Here is a 16,069-nt window from a genome sequence, read left to right as displayed (position 1 = left end):
AACTTAAGAATAGCCCTAATGGGTCAGACCAATAGTCCATCTAGCCCAGAATCCTGTTTCCAACAGTGGCCTAGGTCACAAGTACATGGCAGAAACCAATAGGAGCCACATTCAATGCTGCCAATCACAGGACAATCAGTGGCTTCCCCATGTCTGTCCCAATAGCAGACTATGGACTTTTCATCCAGGTACTTGTCCAAACCTTTTTTAAACCCAGATACGCTAACCACTGTTACTATATCCTCTGGCAAAGAGTTCCAAAGCTTAACTATTCGTTTAGTGAAAAACTATTTCCTCCTATTTGTTTTAAAAGTATTTCCTTGTAATTCTCGAAAGAGTGAAAAATCGATTCACTTCTACCTGCTCTACACTACTCAGGATTTTGTAGACCTCAATCTTATCCCCCCTCAGCCATCTCTTTCCAAGCTGAAGAGCCCTAACCTCTTTAGCCTTTCCTCATATGGGAGGCGTTCCATCCCCTTTATCATTTTGGTCGCTCTTCTTTGAATCTTTTCTATTTCTGTAATATATTTTTTGAGATACGGTGATCAGAAATGAATGCAATACTCAAAGCAAGGTTGCACCATGGATCAATACAAAAGAATTGTAATATTTTCAGACTTATTTACCATCCCCTTCTTAATAATTCCTTATCCATACTCTTATCACCTCTCACTTAGACTGTTGCAACTTGCTTCTCATAGGTCTCCCTTTAAGCCATCTTTCTCCTCTTCAATCTGTTCAAAATTCTGATGCACGAATTATATTCTGTCAGTGTCTCTGTGCTCATATTAGGCCTCTTCTCAAGTCACTTAATTGGCTCCCTATTCGTTTCCGCATACAGTTCAAACTCCTCTTATTGACTTACAAGTGCATTCACTCTGCAGCTCCTCAGTACCTCTCCACTCTTATCTCTTCCTACACTCCTCCCCGGGAACTCCATTCACTGAGTAAATCTCTCTTATCTGCACCCTTCTCCTCCACTGCTAACTCCAGACTCTGTTCATTTTATCTTGCTATACCATATGCCTAGAATACATTTCCTGACCCGGTACATCAAGCTCCATCTCTGGCCGTCTTCAAATCTAGGCTAAAACCCCACCTTTTTGATGCTGCTTTTAACTCCTAACCCATACTCACTTGTTCAGTACCCATGTTTTATCATTTCCACCTTAGTAATTCCCTTATCCTTTATTTGTCCTGTTTGTCTGTCCTAATTAGATTATAAGCTCTGTTGAGGTGGGAATGTCTTTTCTCGTCCAGTGTACAGCGCTGCATACATCTAGTAGCGCTATAGAAATGATAAGTAGTAATAGTAGTAGTAGTAGTAATATGAGGCATTTTACATATGTATATTGGCATCTACGCATGAAAATGTCTTTAAAACTTAACCTCCACAGTTTATACTTGTACATGTTGTGTGTTAAATGTACAGCTCCTTATGACAGAAAACTCTGATCTGGTGAATAGATACGTGTTTACTGGATACCTTAATGTCTGACCAAAGATTATCCGTATAAAAGGAGGGAGCAACAGAGGTATAGCATGGATATGGCTTAAACTTAACTGGATAGCAATGATATTCATCTGCTATCTGGTTAAGTTTATTCATTTAAGATTAGGACTGCATATTCTGTGGTCCTACTCGAACAGCATGGTTAAAAATCTACAGAAAAATAAGTGAGAAGCCATCTTTATGTGGAGACCATTCTTCTGAATTCTGACCTCCTACATAGGCATAGACTGGGGGGGGTGAGGGGGGGCAATGCCCCCCAAAATGACGCGAGGTGCCGCCGCGCCATTAGTAAAAAAAAAAAAAAAACACATGCAGGCACGTGCTCCTCTCCATCCGCTTGGCTTCCCTGCCCTCTCTGTCTGCGTCCCGCCTTCCTCTGACATCAGAGGAAGGCGGGACGCAGACAGCGAGGGCAGGGAAGCCAAGCGGATGGAGAGGAGCTGTTGTCCGTCTACCCATCTCTCTTCCTCCCTCCCTCCACGGCGCAGGCAGCAGTCTTTTCCAGCGTTCCTGGCAGCGGTAGCGTTGTACACGCTGCCTTTGGCTCTGCCCCGAAGCCTTCTCTTCAAGTTTCTGTTCCCGCATAGGTGGGAACAGGAACTTGAAGAGAAGGCTTCCGGGGCAGACCGAAGGCAGCGTGTACATTGCTACTGCTGCCAGGAACGCTGAAAAAGCTGAAGACTGTTGCCTGCACCGGAGGGAGGGAGGGAGGAAGAGAGGGGGTAAACGGAGTCACCATCTTGGACCTCGCGGGGGGGGGGGAGCAGAGGGAAGATGGATGGGACTGGGAGGGGTGGGGAGCAGAGGGAAGGAGCAAGAGATGGTTGGGACTGGGAGGGGTGGGGAGCAGAGGGAAGGAGCAAGAGATGGATGGGACTGCGAGGGGTGGGGAGCAGAGGGATGGACCAGGAGATGGATGGGATTGGGAGAGGTCAGGCACAGCAGAGGGAAGGAGCAGAAGATGGATGGGACGGAGGGATGGTGAGCAGAGGGAAGGAACAGAAGATGGATGGAACTGGGAGGGGTGGGGAGCAGAGGGAAGGAGCAAGAGATGGATGGGACTGGGAGGGTGGGGAGCAGAGGGAAGCCTACTGGAAAGAAGACACTGCATAAAACAGAAGACACTGGGATCAAAGCCAATAGAAAAACTAAATGATCAGACAACAAAGGTAAATAAAAGTATTTTATTCATAATTTATTAATTGAAATGTGTCAGCTTTTTGAAATGTGCATCTGTGATATTTTGCATGTAAATTTCATTTCCTTCCTCCATATTAGCATATTCATTTGCATATGTATATATGCAAATGATATGCTAATATGCTCCGCCCATTCTTTGCCCCCCCCCAAATGAAACAGTCAAACTACGCCTATGCTCCTACTGCAAACGGTACTGCCTTACAACACTCCAAATTATGATCCACATATACCCAGTGCTACTAGGTAATTGTTTTTTACACTATGGTCTGAATATATGCTGTCAGGCAAGGACAGTCCCACATTACTGGAGCTGGTAGGCCTACAAACTCCAACCATGTGGGGGACATCAGGTTAGCACAGAATGTTAGGAGGATCCATGGGGCATTGCCCATGGGTGGTAGGTGCTATGGGATGGAAGAATGTTGCACTTCTCATGGAGATAAATAGATAAGGAAATCCTCAAATTGGGAGTTGAACCCTTTTGAGGAGAGTATGGTACTATTCTGTGTTGCCAGGTTGGTTAAGATGTACCCCTGAGATAACCAGCCTATTCACTTTGCATCAATTACTGCTATTTTGTTCTTTTTCAATTATTGCTATTGCAGTCATTGTTATAGTTTTAGCCCATATGTGTATTGTCAAGTGGAGAAGTGGCTTCCAGCCACTAACAGCTGCATAGTGGAAGGTTTGGAATGTTGATAGCCAGTATTAAAGTTGCAAAGAAACCATTTATATAGACAAGCATAAAGTATTTGTCTGCTTAAAATACCACTGTTGCTAAAACAAACAATGTAAACAGCTAGATAGAAGAATAGAAATCATTTCAGTCACTCCACCAGTTTAAAGAAACTAAATCTTTACCAATTATAAGATTTAGACAAGAGCTGGTAATAGGATTAAAAAGTCTAACCTAAAAAAAATGCTTTCTGGTTACTAATTTTCCTAGTTTAGGAATTCTTCCCACTTGCACATACCCCAAATTATTACAAATCATAAATAAAACAATAGTACTCTTTAGTCTACATTAATTTATTTATGAAAGCAACCCATCATACTTAAATATCTTTGAGCTGTTACATTTCAGTTGCATTCTCTCGGGACTAATAGGTATCTGCTCACACTGCAGGATGCATTCTTTGAATGGTGTGCAAATAGGGCAAGCGTGATGTTTTGAATGTTTTGCATATGTCTCTGTCTGAAAAGTTCCTCTGAGCTCTTTTTCTGGCTCCTAGGGGATAACTGTGTAAGTTCCATATGTGATCACTTTGAGAGATTTACAGCCCCATTTTGCATGGGACTTCAAGGTAGGAATTGGGATATCCAGACCAGGATTTTCCCCAATCCCCCAAGTATTTCACCAAAGGCCCTACTGAACTTTGGGACTTTTGTAAAATATATAGAAGGACACTGGAAAATGTATGTGTATTTGATGGCACTCTAGTGGCTACAGCCGTTTTAGAACAATACACACTCAAAAAAGAGTGGCATCACATAGGACTTTACTCATGGACATGCCAGCAAATACACTTATAAAAGCCAATCTTGCAACATACATGTGTAAGTGGCAAACTTCACAGAACTAGCTAGTTAAGGAGATAAGTGAAATAACTTTTTTAAAGTGGTATTAGACACTTCAGAGGTAAGCACAATTGCCCCTTTAATCACTAGTGGAGACCCAAGGCTGAAGCCAACTGAGAAATTTTTTTAAATATACATGTATTCTAATTGTAAAAATGCACAAGTATATTTTTTGGATTGACTTCTATGCATGTAAATAACAGCATGGCAAAATCAGCTGCATGTGTAACATATGTATACATATAAACGCTGCTGTTTGCATGTGTAGATACTGTACATATAACCTCCTTAAAGTAGCTGTTGAAGGGAGAGACTGAAAAAAAGAGATAGGCTCTTTTACACAAGAAAAACAATATTTCGCATGCTATGTCTGGATAAAAGTCCTACTCATTTCTGCAAATAAAACATTGCCTTACCCTCAGCCCTCACCAGGTTGGGTTTGCAGGATTTCCTGAATGAATATGCATGAGATCTATTTGAATACAATGGATGCAGTGCATGCAAATAGATCTCATGCAAATTCATTGGGGATATCCAGAAAACCTGCCTGAATTGTGGCCCATGAAGACCAAGGTTGGTCAATCCCAATTTAAAATATTTTGTTTTGTTTAGCTAATTTCAAAATTTAACATGGACCTTCACGTGTAATATGAAAACACAAAGCAGGAGAGGGATTCCCTTTCAGTCTCCAGTTTCATATTTTAACAGTCCAGGTTACATTATTTTATATGGGAAAGTATGCACATGCCGTCCCTTTTTAATATTACCATACGGAAGGTACCCATAGTAACACAGTAACAGACAGCAGGTAAAGTCCAGCATGATCTACCTAGCCTGCCCAGTAAAGTGGCTAGTCGTACCTGGTTTTCTGTGCAAAACATGCAGGTTACCTCCTCTCTGCTTTTGCATAGAGTTATTCTGACAACTCCATGCAGGTTCCACCCACCTATGCCTGTTTTCAAGTATATAAGGGTTCTCTGTGTTTATCCTACACCATTTTGAAGTCCATCATTCTTTTTGTGCTCCACTGGGAGAGCATTCTAGGCATTTTGCACCCTTTCTGTGAAAAAGTATTTCCTGATTTCCTTGAATTTCTCTTGGCAATTAAGAAAGTATTCCCTGATGTTGCTTTTAATTTTACTTTCTTGCAGCTTCATGTCCTCTAGTTCTACTGCTTACCTATCTTTGAATAAGATTTGTTTGTTCATTAAATATCTATTTCATATCTCCCCTCTCCTTCCTCTTCCCTAGGGTATATATGTTCAGGTCTTCACTCCTCTTACATCTCAGGCAGACCCTATACTATTTTGGCCTCCTTCTTCTGAGACTCTTCAAGTCTTTTTATATCCTTAGCATGATACAGCCTCCAAATCTGAACAGAGTACTCAAGTGGGGCCTCACCAGCAACTCCTACAGGGACATTATCACTTCCTCCCTTCTGCTGGTATGGCTTTGGTCACTGCCTTATGGCATTATTTCGTCACCTTAAGATCCTCAGATACTTTCACCCCAAGGCTCCTCTTATGTTCCATGCACATCAGCCTTTCTCATCTTATTGAAAATGATCCATAGCACTTCCCTTTTTCCAACACCCCCTGCATTACAGCTGCTTTAATATTATTTTTCACATAGAACATTACTCCTCCTTCTCCTTTTCTGCTTTCTCTGTCCTTCCTAGATAGATTATAGTCAGATATGAGACTCATTAAACCATGTTTCCATGACAGCCACAATGTCCAAGTCCATTTCCACTATCAGGGTATCCAGATGAGGAATTTTGTTGCCAACTGTGAGCAATTGTGCTCATAACCTTCCAGCAACGTTTGGATAGATTGCTTGTATTTGGTATGGTTTTTATTTTGGTCACCTCATCTCCTTTTTTCTTTTTATTTTCACTACTACTGTAATGCTGGTGCTGGGGTTAACATGCTTTTGTGTCTATCTATCCATGTTAATTTTTGTCTTTTTTTTTAAGTCTTTCTTACTGGCAGTGACATCTACTACTACTACTATTAAACATGTCTATAGCGCTACTAGACTTACGCAGTGCTGTACAAATCAACATGAAAAGACAGTCCCTGCTCAACAGAGCTTACAATCTAAATTGGACAGACGAACAGACAGCTATCTTTACACAGAAAATTTTAGGGGTGATAACAGGGAGGCAGGCAAGCTAAATATGTATGCATATTGGACAATCTTGTGTGTATGGGGTGGGTGGAGACAAGACAAAGTAATAAACATCATAGTCTTCTATGCATAAAAGAAACCCTCCCCACTCCAAGTCAGTTTCAACTACCCAATAAAGTCACCAGTATAATTGATAGCATAATTTATATCAACAATTTCTTCTATGTGGGTGTGACAGAATTGGTTAGAATTTCAATATAAACCCTGAAGCTATAGTTCTGTATCACAAACTCCATATTCCCCAACAAAGAAGGTTTGACACAAAATATTTTCAAATTGTGATTTTCACCTCAGGAACAGCACATACTCCTTCCATTACTAGACATTGTTTAAAACAGATAGAGTTTGTTTGGGTGGTGACTCTATCAGATATAGAGGCCACTACTCCTGAGCATTTTTAATTTTCAAACAGGCCAGACACTTTGCAAAATAACACAAAACTCTACAAAAAGACACTAAAAATCTATATAGGATAAGAATTTTACAAAAATCAGAATAGCCCTAACCCACCTATGAAAAGACAATGCTATAAATATTACACTGAGCCCTGGAGCACCAATATACCCTCTACTGGGAAACTGGAACAAGCTGGACTGTTACAAATTCCTACAGACACTACATGCTAACAGAATCCTTCACCTCAGAACATGACTTTCACCTGATACTAAATAGGGAAGGGGGGGCACAAAGAGGGCACAAAAACATGGAAACAAAATTGAGCTGGAGACAAAAATTGGAACAAAATTATTTAATAAAGAGTGCAGTAGAATTTAAAAAATTGAAAAATTTGGAGATTTGGAGGTTTTTTTGACCAATGATATGAATGGAGTCTATGATGAGCTGGCAGTAAGATATTACACTTGCTGCCGAGCCAAGACATCTGAGTTCTTTTTCTCCACTTAAATTTAATTTAATAGTTTACAGTTCACAGGATGAGACACAGAAATAAGGTTGAATGTTTGTTATTCAGAGATGTAATGAGCCATAATGGAGCTCCCAGTTTGGATCTCTGCACTACTGAACGACGTAGTGTGGGATGTATTGGAATCAAGACCCAAGACCATTTGATGAGCCTTCCGAATTTTTGCACAAACTGATGAGACTGGCTTTAAAAGAATTTTTTTTCTTTTTTTGGATGATTTGTTTTTGCAAGTATCAGGGGTGGCTATGGGGGCCACCTTTGCATCCAGTATAGCCAATCTTTTATGTCAAAATTTGAGGCTGAATGGATTTCCTGTTCTCCGTTCATTGAGAAAATTCTTCTATGGAGGGGCATAATTGAATGGGGATGCCCATCTTTAAGGGCGCCCATCTTTAAGGACGGGTGGCCATCTTTTGTTTCGATAATACAGTCGGGGATGCCCAAATCTCAACATTTGGGTCGACCTTAGAGATGGCCGCCATTGGTTTTCGCCGATAATGGAAACTAGGGATGGCCATCTGAAAAACCAGCCAAATTCAAGCCATTTGGTCATGGGAGGAGCCAGCATTTATAATGCCCTGGTCCCCCTCACATGCCAGGACACCAACCAGGCACCCTAGGAGGCACTGCAGTGGACTACACAAATTGATCCCAGGTGCATAGCTCCCTTACCTTGTGTGCTGACCCCCCCCCCCCAAAAAAAAAAACCCCAAAACCCACTACCCACAACTGTACAATACTACCATAGCCCTTAAAGGGTAACGGGGGCACCTAGATGTGGGTATAGTGGGTTTCGGGTGGGTTTTGGAGGGCTCCCATTTACCACCACAAGTGTAACAGGTAGGGGAGGATGGACCTGGGTCCGCCTGCCTGAAGTGCACTGCAGTACCCACTAAAAACTGCTCCAGGGACCTGCATAGTTCTGTGATGGAGCTGGGTATGACATTTGAGGCTGGCATAGAGGCTGGCAAAAAATGTTTTTAAATATTTTTTAGGGTGGGAGGGGGTTGGTGATCACTTGGGGAGTAAAGGGAGGTGATCCCCGATTCCCTCCGGTGGTCATCTGGTCAGTTCGGGCACCTTTTCAAGGCTTGGTTGTGAACAAAAAGGGACCAAGTAAAGTCAGACAAATGCTCGTCAGGGACGCCCTTCTTTTTTCCATTATCGGCCGAGAATGGCCATCTTTTAACCATGCCCCGTCCCACCTTCGGTACACTACCGACATGCCCCCTTGAACTTTGGCCGTCCCTGCGACGGAAAGCAGTTGAGGGCAGCCATAATCGGCTTTCAATTATACCGATTTGGCCGCCCTTAGGAGAAGGGCTCCCATCTCCCGATTTGTGTCAGAAGATGGACACCCTTCTCCTTCGAAAATAAGCAGGAAGGTGACATTTCATTGATGGTGTGTTCATGTCTTGGACTGGAGATGAGGTGCACTTGGCCTCCTTTTTAAGATGGTTGAATAGTTATAATGATTCCGTCCAATTTACCATGCATTTTTCACAGGTTTCCATCTGCTTTTTGGATGTTGAGATCCGGCAAGAAGTGGGCCATCTTGTAACCAGAGTATATAAGAAATCAAAGATAGGAACGCATTGTTGAAGTATACTAGTTGTCATCCTCGCCGGTTGAAGAATTGTAATGTTTTTGCAGGATCTGTGATAATACTGATGATTTTAAGACACAGGCTTTTGCGTTATCAAAATCTCTGCAGGAGATGTGTTATCCTAAGAATGTTTTGAAGATAGTGTACCGTAGAGCCAAATACAACAACTGGGATTTGCTGCTGAATAATGTGAACAAGCTGATGATGATGACTCGTGATGACAAGACTGACACCTTTGTTTTGAATTTCAAGTTGGGAGGGGAAGTGATGCTAAATATAATTAGAAGGAATTGGGACACCATGCAGACCCATCCTGTTTCTTGTGACCATATTTTGCAAGCTGCTTTTTCCAGGGTTGCTAAACTTGTGTTTATCTGCATAAAAGCACAGGCTAAGTTTTACCTGCCCAGCTCTGTGGGTATAACCATGTGTGTATTTATATAATATGTACTATTCCCACTGTATAAAATAGAAGGAGAAAAGTTATGGAAGGGAAATCACAAGCAGAAACTGCATGGCTAAGGGGCATTAAGCCCTAATATACGTTTAGAGGTGAATTCTGTAAATTGTACCTAAAATATCAGTGCCAGAAAATTCGCTTAAGCACTATTCTATAAGTCACACCTAAAACTAGACACAGTTTATAGAACGGTGCTTAAGCCTCAGGGTCATGTGTAAATTGAGGCAAATCCATTTGCACCAATTTTTTTATTTTTGTTACATTTGTACCCAGCGCTTTCCCACTCATGGCAGGCTCAATGCAGCTTACATGGGGCAATGAAGGGCTAAGTGACTTGCCCAGAGTCACAAGGAGCTGCCTGGTGCAAATGACCTGCCTAAATTTATGTGTGGAACCCCCTTATTCTGTAATTGCATGTAAAGCACAAAACCACACCCATGATCCACCCAAAACTGCCCATGACCCTCCCACTTCTGTGCTTCCTTTTTCAGGACATGTATCAAATGTAGGCAAGGATCACGTACCTCAATTTACACCGGTACCTCTTAATTGATTCTAATTAGCAGCAATAATTGCTTATTAAAAAGACAATTATTGGCACTAATTGGCTCATTAGTAAATTAAATGATGTGTGCAAATTGGACACATGCCCAAATTTGCATGCACAATTTTTGGTGACTTACAGAATTAAGGGGTTAGCGTGCGAGAAAAGGCATTAAAGAATTTTGTGGTATCTAGCATGTAAGCACACATTTTAAATACTATTTTTGGGCAGAGATTAGTTGTAGAAGCATTATCCAGCTAGCACATTCCAATTAGCATGCATTAACTGGATAATGCAGGGTTAAACATGGGGGCCCTTAGCATCTCCTAAATAGGAGGTGGCAAGTGATCCAATGTAAATTTTTTGCAGATATTAGTGCATGTGACCAGAGTTTGATTGCACGATGGGTGGAGGGGGGTTTTCTCCGATTCGTTTTGGGTTTGCTGCATTGTGGCTTTGTCGCATGCCCCCTGGTCATAGTGTTTTTGGGGGGTGTGGACGGACACTTCGCGTCTGCCCATTCGACTCCACTCATTGTTTTGTGGACCTCTGTCGTGTCTCCTCTTGGCCGCCTTTTCTCTGGGCTGGGGAGCCCTGGCCGCTTTGGCCTTTCCTCACGGGGAGGTCTTCTGTGTTTGTACAGCGCTGCGTACACTTTGTAGCGCTCTAGAAATGTTAAATAGTAGTAGTAGTAGTAGTAGTAGTAGTTTTCTATCCCCTTTGTCGTTTTTGTTGCCCTTCCCTGTACTTTTTCTAATTCGACTGTGTCTTTTTTGAGATGCGGCGACCGGAGTTGAGCACGGTGTTCGGGGTGCGGTCGTACTGTGGAGCAATGCAGGGGCATTGTAGCGTCCTTGTTTTTGATTTCCATTCCTTTCCTAATAATACCATAGATTATTACCATAACACCACTTTGTATTTGTTCACACCGGAGTCTGCGAATGCATCTCCGGCACTATGTAAGCCACATTGAGCCTGCAAATAGGTGGGAAAATGTGGGATACAAATGTAACAAATAAATAAATAAACGCCTACAAAATATGCTGTGTTAAATCTGAGCTTAGCACATGGGAAGTCCCACATTAGAATGTGCTAAGCCTAGATTTTACCGCACTTTATTTAAAGGGCCCCTATATTTCCATACATAATTTCCACCTTATCCTTTGTACATGGGTGTCTTTTGTACAAAATATGGAGGAACTTTGTACTCACCAACCAAATTTGCTGCATGTGTTTATTTATGCCTTTCATTGGTAGCTCAGGGTGAGTTACCTTCCCGTACAGTAAGTATTTTCCTGTCCCTGGGGGAGCTTGCTATCTAAATAGGGATTACTTCTCCTGGATGAGTGGAATATAAATTCCTGTAAATAAAATAGATAAATAAAAAAATCATACCTCTTCAATGGAGAGTGAAATGACTTCCTCAAGGTCACTAAGAGTGTCAGTAGGCATTGAACCATGATTTTCCTAGTGTTTTGCCTGCTGAGCTAACCACTAAGCCAATCCTCCACTCCACGGGGGTTTACCTTTGAAAATGAGCTTACAGCCACATGGTCAGTTTCACTCTTGCCCTCTGTGACAGTGCTGAGCATTAGCTCCAACCATTCACTATAGTCCCTTCATATGTAAATAGATGTATCTTTGTATATTTTAACTACTCAATATTATAAATAAGCAAGTATAAATTCCTCTCTTATTTCAAAACATTGGACTTCCATACAACATTATACTTTATATGTTAGAATTAAATTGTACACCATGTTGTATGGAAGTCCAATGTTTTGAAATAAGAGAGGAATTTATACTTGCTTATTTATAGAGTTGAGCTAATTGTCCTGCAAGTACCATTTTAAGTATATTTTAACTACTAAAATCTAATGCATCATTTTGGCAAGAAACTGTCAAAAAAGTTTTACAAGGCAGTGACAAATAGTGTTGTTGTTGTTTTTTTTTTTTTAATAAATCTCTCACACATACCTGAATAAATACTTATTCTGAATTTCAGACTGACCATCCAGTTCAAAAATAATTGGGCTCATTCTGCTCTGATGTGAATATAGCTCAGAAAGAATTAGTAGGGTTAGCAAAGTGTGTGTTTTCTTCCTGGTACACATACGCTCACTGATATTGGAAAAAGCTGAGTGTGATACGATGACACTGCTTAAGGTTTGTGCCCCTCCACCCTCTCTATGAGTAACTTTCCTATATTTCTCCATTAGGGGCTAGGATTCTGTATATAGGACTATATTCTATATATCACGCTTAAAAATTTGGCACCAAAATTAAATTTGCCTGAGTACATTCTATAAAGTACATCTTAATTTAGGCACACTTTATAGAATAAGCCTAAATTTATGCATGGTTTATAGAATATGCTGAGCGCCGTTCGGCACGACTAAATTTAGTCATGGGCAGTTATGCCAATTACAACCTGGTGCAAATGCCAATGCCAAATTAGGTGCAGATGGGGTGTATTTTATAACAATGCACATAGATTTTAGAAATGCCCATGACCTGCCCATTCCATGCCCATGCCCCCTTTTCAACTATGTGACTTATAATTTACATGCAGCACATTGTAGAATACCTTTAGACAGTTCTGCATGTAAATTCTAATTAATACCAATTAGTGTCAATAATTGCTTGTGTAAACAGCCAGTAGAGTTTCCTCAACTAGAGAGTGACACGGTAATGAAAAGAATCCCCATCCCTTACCCATCTCCACAATATTTTCCTCGTCCCTACTCCAACCCCACTAATTTAAACATAGACATAAGACACACATAGCTTGAAGACAAAATCTATTTAACCATTAAGAAAAGACTGATCATATAACTCACCATTTCCTAAAGCCCATGTAAAAATAAGAGTCCATCAACCATTTCAGGCTTCAGCTGTGTTCTTTGATCATGCATGGTAAGTCCAGTGAGTGAAAATGTTCTTTCAGATGGACATTTTCACTCGCTGAAACAGCTAAAAGATATTTTGCAAGCTGACTTAGTTTAGGTCAAACCATGTCCTTACTCTGCCAAAATGACAAAACATTCTCACAAGTTTACAAGCTCATTAAGTAATTCTTCTTCCAAATCAGTACACTAACATTTTGGTGCTATTACCGCTTTAATGCTCCTCATTCTCATGGTAAAAATCTGATCATTATTACTTTTACAGTGGTAATACTATGCAGATCATCCCCATCCCCACAGGAATTATCATGGTTACTGAGGTATTACAACTTTCCCCAACAGTACTGAGCAGTGGTGTAGCCAATTCATGCTCAGGCCCTCTACAAAATAGCAGCTCCTCCCCTTATCCTCACCATGCAAGGCCAGCATTGATCTCTGCAGCTGCTCATTTCTGCTTGCTCTCTCCTCCCCCCTCCCCCCCAGTGCAGATCCAGCATCTCTCTCTGCTGTCCCCTCCCCCCAGCAGTCGGTCCTCCAGTCATGGCAGGTGACCAGCAGAGGCAGTGAAACAGACTGCCAGTGGCTGGTCCAGCAGGGGTCTTTCCTCTGTCATGTCCAGCAACAGGAAGTTAAATCACAGGAGGTGGGACGTGATAGAGGAAAGGCACTGGCAGGACTGGCTTCAGGCAGTCTTTTTCACTGCCTCTGCTGGTCACATGCCATAACTGGAGGACTGACTGCTGGGGGGGAGGGGACAGCAGAACTGGAGGACCACTTGGGGGGGGGGGGGGAGGCAGACGCCAGGCCCACAAGGGGGAGGTGGTAAAGCAGCAGAGATCTATGCTGGACCCACACAGAGTGGGGGGGGGGAGCAGAGAGAACATGTAGGGTCCCCCCAGTCTACTTTGGACCCCCCAAATGGACTGCTGGCTATGCCCCTGAGATAGCCTTCCTAGTCAATATTATTTTGATTTCAAATATGTTGCATTAGAGGGATCTTGGAGAGTATTTACTGATATGATTTATGGTCACTAATATGGATCTTACGTTTGTATTTTCTTTTGTTGATTTGGTCATAATTGAATCAATGCACAGCATCATTACTTTTTGGTATAATATAATTTTTTAGAAAATGTTGAAACTGCTTCTGCATTGCCAATCACATTTATTTCCTTACATTTTCTTTCCCTAAATCACTACCACCAAGATTATTTTGGGGGGGGAGGTCAAAGCCTGATGTTTTAGCTTCTGCTAGCAAAACTGAAATGTATCGCTGTAAATCTCAGCTTGTTTATGTATGGTTCATGGAAACTGAGCAAAACAAAATGACATAACTAAAATTTTACATTAGCAATTTACTCTTTACTGTGTTTTCCATCAAAATAAAAAAGAGAAAGTTGGACAAACAGGAAGCATGACTACCCTAATGTCAGTTTTTTTTTTTTTTTCAATAAGGAATACATTTTATCTAGCCTGAGAAGTTCAGGTCATGAATTAGGTAATGTGACAGACTTTTCTCCTTCCTCTTACAAAAATGCATGTGCTGCACATGTATATATAGATAAATAGAAATCATGTTTCAAATTCAGCTTTTACTACTGACAATCCTTATGATCTTGTGCAAGTCACTTTGGGGTTCTTATAAAATACATTAAGTTTTAGGTTTAACTCTCTGTAACTGTGATGGGATGTACATCACAAAGGAAGGGGAGCCTCTAGTCCCAGTCAGACCCTCTGAAGAGTGCTTTTCAGCAGACAACTTGGGTATAGTCCCCTCCCTAAAATAGGGTGAACATCAGGGAGTTTGCTCAGGTGGTAGTAGTCGAACAGGGATAGCTATCCAGCTTATTTTCGAAAGAGATCGCCGGCCATCTTCCAACATAAATCGGGAGATGGCCAGCGATCTTCTGAACCCGGCCAAATTGGTACAATCGAAAGCCGATTTTGACTGGCGCCAACTGTTTTCCGTCGTGGAGCCGGCGAAATTTCAAGGCAGAGTACAGAGGGCGGGATGTGGGCGGGGCTACGAGATAGCCGGCTTTGCCCGATAATGGAAAAAAGATGGCTGGCTCGAACGAGCATTTCGCCGGCTGCACATCCAAAAAGTACCCCAATTGACCAGATGACCACCAGAGGGAATCGGGGATGACCTCCCCTTACTCCCCCAGTAGTCACCAACCCCCTCCCACCCAAAAAAATGTAAAAAAAATTGTTGCCAGCCTCTATGCCAGCCTGAAATGTCATACCCAGCTCCCTGACAGCAGTATGCAGGTCCCTGGAGCACTTTTAGTGGGTGCAGTGCACTTCAGGCAGGTGGACCCAGGCACATCCCCCCCCTACCTGTTACACTTGTGGTGGTATAAGTTGAGCCCTCCAACCCCCCCCCCCCAAAACCCACTGTGCCCACATATAGGTGCCCCCCTTCATCCCTTAGGGCTATGGTAGTGGTGTAGAGTTGTGGGGAGGGGGTTTTGGGGGGGCTCAGCACACAAGGAAAGGGAGGTATGCACCTGGGAGCAATTTTTGAAGTCCACTGCAGTGCCTCCTAGGGTGCCCGTGCACTTCAAATGCTGGCTCCTCCCATGACCAAAAGGCTTGCATTTCGCCGGGTTTGAGATGGCCAGGCCCAGTTTCCATTATGGCCAAAAACCGAATCCGACCATCTCTAAACCCAGCAATCTCAACATTCAACCTAAATGTTGAGATTTAGCTGGCGCCAACCGTATTATCGAAGGAAAAGATGGCCGGCCATCTTTTTCGAAAATACAGTTGGCTCCGCCCAATTACAAAGCCAGCCACGGAGATGGCGCCGTTCGATTATGCCCCTCCACGTGGGTGGTGGCAGGTAAGACTATGCCCATTCTGAAGACCATTCCCTGAACCAAAGAGTGTTGAGAAGTGGAACTGAAAGACTAATTTACATATGATTTACCTAGGCCAACGAACTTGGTGTTGACCTTTCATTTGGAACCTGTTAAAGGCCAGAGAGCCTAGGGTGTCACAGTGTCAGCAGCAGCAGGTGAACCACCCAAACAGGGAACGAGGGTGAAAACAGACAGGTCTGGTAGAAGCAGGACCAGAACAAACAGGACTGGAACTGAAGCTGCAGGCAGGCAGGACTGGAACAAGCAGGACTGCAACAACAGG

This window comes from Microcaecilia unicolor, chromosome 3 (assembly GCF_901765095.1).
Source record: "Microcaecilia unicolor chromosome 3, aMicUni1.1, whole genome shotgun sequence".
Classification (NCBI taxonomy): Eukaryota; Metazoa; Chordata; class Amphibia; order Gymnophiona; family Siphonopidae; genus Microcaecilia; species Microcaecilia unicolor.
This window is presented reverse-complemented; position numbering follows the sequence as displayed.